A 4,323-nucleotide genomic window follows, 5' to 3' on the forward strand; every position below is an offset into this window, starting at 1 on the left:
TGCCCGTATCCTCAGGCAGTCGTCCCTGTGGCGGCAGTTTGAGGGCAGACAGTTTCCCCATGGGTGGCTCATTGGTGAGTACTTGTGCACAAAATGGTTAATTAGCTAGACAATTGCCACTGTAATCTTCAAAAACAGTTGTGTTTGTGTAATGTGCAAAATGTGCAGCTATAGGATGCGCTTTAACCATTTAAAGGACCAGTCAACACAGTAGATTTGCATAATCAACAAATGCATGATAAGAAGACAATGCAATAGCACTTGGTCTGAACGTCAAATGAGTAGTAGATTTTTTTTTAAATAAATGGCAAATTTATGTCTTTTTCCACTTCCCCTGTATCATGTGACAGCCATCAGCCTATATATATATGTATATGCTGTGAACTCTTGCACATGCTCAGTAGGAGCTGGTGACTCAAAAATTGTAAATATTAAAATACTGTGCACATTTTGTTAATGGAAGTAAATTGGAAAGTTGTTTAAAATTGCATGCTGTATCTGATTCATAAAGTTTAATTTTGACTTGAGTGTCCCTTTAATTGTCTTTCATCAAATGTCTAGTTTTAGCTCCAAACAGATATGTAGCATGTCCTAGCTTAAATGTGCAGCTCTAGGATGCAATTTAACCATTTCTTTCTCTTTTAGCAAATGCTAGTTTATGTGATTTTCGTGTACACAAATGCATTGTATCTTATAAAAATGTCTTAGCAAATGTCTAGTTTATGCGAAAACCGAATATGTAGCATGTCCTAGCTTAAATGTGCAGCTATAGGATGCGCTTTAACCATTTAATTGTCTTTCATCAAATGTCTAGTTTTAGCTTCAAACAGATATGTAGCATGTCCTAGCTTAAAGGGACACTGAACCCAAATTTTTTCTTTCGTGATTCAGATAGAGCATGCAATTTTAAGCAACTTTCTCATTTACTCCTATTATCATATTTTCTTCATTCTCTTGCTATGTTTATTTGAAAAAGAAGGCATCTAAGCTTTTTTTTTGGTTCAGTCTGTGGACAGCACTTTTGTTATTGGTGGATGAATTTATCCACCAATCATCAAGAACAACCTAGGTTGTTCACCAAAAATGGGCCGGCATCTAAACTTACATTCTTGCATTTCAAATAAAGATACCAAGAGAATGAAGAAAAATTGATAATATAAGTAAATTAGAAAGTTGCTTAAAATGGCATGCTCTATCTAAATCATGAATGAAAAAAAATTGGGTTCAGTGTCCCTTTAAATGTGCAGCTCGAGGATGCAATTTAACCATTTCTTTCTCTTATAGCAAATGTCTAGTTTATGTGAAAACCATATATGTAACATGTCCTAGCTTTAATGTGCAGCTATAGGATGTTCTTTGACCATTTAATTGTCTTTCATCAAATGTCTAGTTTTAGCTCCAAACAGATATGTAGCATGTCCTAGCTTAAATGTGCAGCTATAGGATGCAATTTAACCATTTGTTTCTCTTTTTAGCAAATGTCTAGTTTATGCGAAAACCGCATATGTAGCATGTCCTATCTTAAATGTGCAGCTATAGGATGCGCTTTAACCATTTAATTTTCTCTTTCAGCAAATGTCTAGTTTTAGCTCCAAACAGATATGTTGCATGTCCTAGCTTAAAGGGCCATAATACCCAAATGTTTAAACACTTGAAAGTGATGCAGCATAGCTGTAAAAAGCTGACTAGAAAATATCACCTGAACATCTCTATGTAAAAAAGAAAGGTATTTTACCTCAAAAGTTCCTCAGTAGCCACATCCCATTGTAAAGGATTTCTAAGCAGCATATTAGTATGTCTGTCCTAGGACAGCTGAAGGGATGAGCCTCGTGCACTCTCATATTATTTCACCAATCAGGTAAAGGAAGTTTACAATGAAATCTCATGAGAGTCAAGTCAAATCTCATGAGATCACAGTAAAAGTTCATGACCTCAGCAATGCTGATGCTGATTGGCTGCTGTTCATTTCTTCATTTATTTATTTTTTACCTACAGTTGGGAGCAGTTGAGTATAACTTTTTACACAGAACTTACTCTGCTGAGCTGAGAAGATTGTGAGGTAAAATATCTTCCTTTTTTACATAGAGATGCTCAGGTGATATTTTCCTGTCAGCTTTTCACAGTTATACTGCATCAGTTTCAAGTGATTTAGCATATGAGTATTATGTCCCTTTAAATGTGCAGTTCTAGGATGCAATTTAACCATTTCTTTCTCTTTTAGCAAATGTCTAGTTTATGCGATTTTCGTGTACACATATGCATTGTATCTTATAAAAATGTCTTAGCAAATGTCTAGTTTATGCGAAAACCGCATATGTAGCATGTCCTAGCTTAAATGTGCAGCTATAGGATGCGCTAAAACCATTTAATTGTCTTTCATCAAATGTCTAGTTTTAGCTCCAAACAACTATGTAGCATGTCCTAGCTTAAATGTGCAGCTTGAGGATGCAATTTAACCATTTCTTTCTCTTTTAGCAAATGTCTAGTTTATGCGAAAACCGTATATGTAGCATGTCCTATCTTAAATGTGCAGCTATAGGATGCGCTTTAACCATTTTATTGTCTCTTTCAGCAAATGTCTAGTTTTAGCTCCAAACAGATATGTAGCATGTCCTAGCTTAAATGTGCAGATCTAGGATGCAATTTAACCATTTCTTTCTCTTTTAGCAAATGTCTAGTTTATGCGATTTTCGTGTACACAAATTCATTGTATCTTATAAAAATGTCTTTAAATTTAAAAAAATTTGAGATATTTGTAATATTTGACATTTTGTTATGTTCATTATTTATAGGTGATTCGGGTTGCATGAGCCGGCCTTGGCTCATTACGCCTATACGTAACCCCACAGACGACGCCCAGGAGGGCTACATTTGGGCGCACAAGCAGACTAGGGCTGTAGTGGAGAGGATGTTTGGGCTCCTCAAAATGCGCTTAAGATGCTGCAGGCCATCCAGGCGCCCCAAAACCTCCAAGATGAGGAGGACGAGCCAGTTCTAGAGGGGCCATTCCGGGATGAGGGGCTCAATGTCAGAGCAAATATCATCAACCGCAACTTCAGATGGTAAATACTAGAAGTTATATAGGAGCATTGCGAATATGTGTGCAATTTAGGGAAATGAGAAATAGAGAATTGTGCAAACATGTTAGGATTGTTCAACAAATGATTAGATCAAAATCTAATTTGATATTATTATTATTATCATAGGTAATTTATCCATCAGATGATTCTGGCATTGGCTCCTGTAATGACTTCGCCACCTGAATTTCAAAGACAACATCAGATGGTAAGTATATACAATGTATGGCTGGGGGGGAGGTTTGAACAATGATCCATCATATGGCATACAATTTTAAATGTAGTATTTATTTTACACATTACTAGATTTTTAGATAGTTAGAAAGGGATACTCTAGCAATATTATGTGCTTCCAAGTCATACATCAGAGGTTAGGTCTGCAAAATGTATGACTCAGCTTCACACTTGATTGCTAGAACATAACACAAAAGATGCTACATACGTTTAGTAAGTTATTGATATAAATAGTTTCAGAAATGGTTAGGGGGGATGCAGAAACAAGTCACACATTTGTATTAATGATTTTATTTTCAATTTATTTTCCATTAGGGAGATGACTTCATCTACAGACTGAAAGTGAAGAATTCCAGACTGAAAGTAAAGAATACCAATGTGATCGTGTCTGTGGCATTGTCTTTCAACTGTGAAAAACATACAAAGACACGTTTACATGGTAAGTGGCCACAATTCTCTGGAACAAGACTGGGGATGCAGGATGTATCCTATGGGAGACACTTATGGTTCATAATATTCATAATGTTATTTTTAGATGGTATTTCACAATCCTCTATTTTGAAAATGATGAATAGGACACCTAATGAAGATAAACTGATATTTGGAAGAGAATTGCCTTTCAAAGACCATACATCCAGGTTAGTTTGCACAATGCATGCTATTTAAGAATCATAGGAGGAATAATGTTCAAAGAATTCAGAATATATACATGTCCTATTTTAGAAAATGTTTTGTAGAAACATCACCCCTACTTTGTGCTAGAGAGGACTCAGATTTTAAGAAATCAGACAGATAAAGGGATACATTTTATAGTTGACATTTAGGTAAATTATTATTATTTGAAGGGACATGAAATATTACATTCAATTATGTCCCTCATACAATAGAATAATTTTATGTTTTAAAAATTTGATATGCATTATTTTGTCTAATTTTTTATGCTAATATGTGTAGTTCAAATATTGATTAGACAATTTAATGTGATTACTTTTAAATTATGAATAGATATAGA

The 4,323-nt window shown here is 34.9% G+C and overlaps 1 long non-coding RNA gene across 1 annotated transcript; it reads left to right on the forward strand.

Moving 5' to 3' along the window:
• Positions 1-3,261: 3,261 nt before the first annotated feature.
• On the forward strand, positions 3,262-3,889 carry LOC128655486 (uncharacterized). Its single transcript, XR_008401822.1, has 3 exons — positions 3,262-3,285; positions 3,627-3,750; positions 3,847-3,889. It is a non-coding gene; the product is annotated as an uncharacterized LOC128655486 (long non-coding RNA).
• Positions 3,890-4,323: the final 434 nt, after the last annotated feature.

The sequence above is a fragment of the Bombina bombina genome, chromosome 4 (assembly GCF_027579735.1).
Source record: "Bombina bombina isolate aBomBom1 chromosome 4, aBomBom1.pri, whole genome shotgun sequence".
Lineage (NCBI taxonomy): Eukaryota > Metazoa > Chordata > Amphibia > Anura > Bombinatoridae > Bombina > Bombina bombina.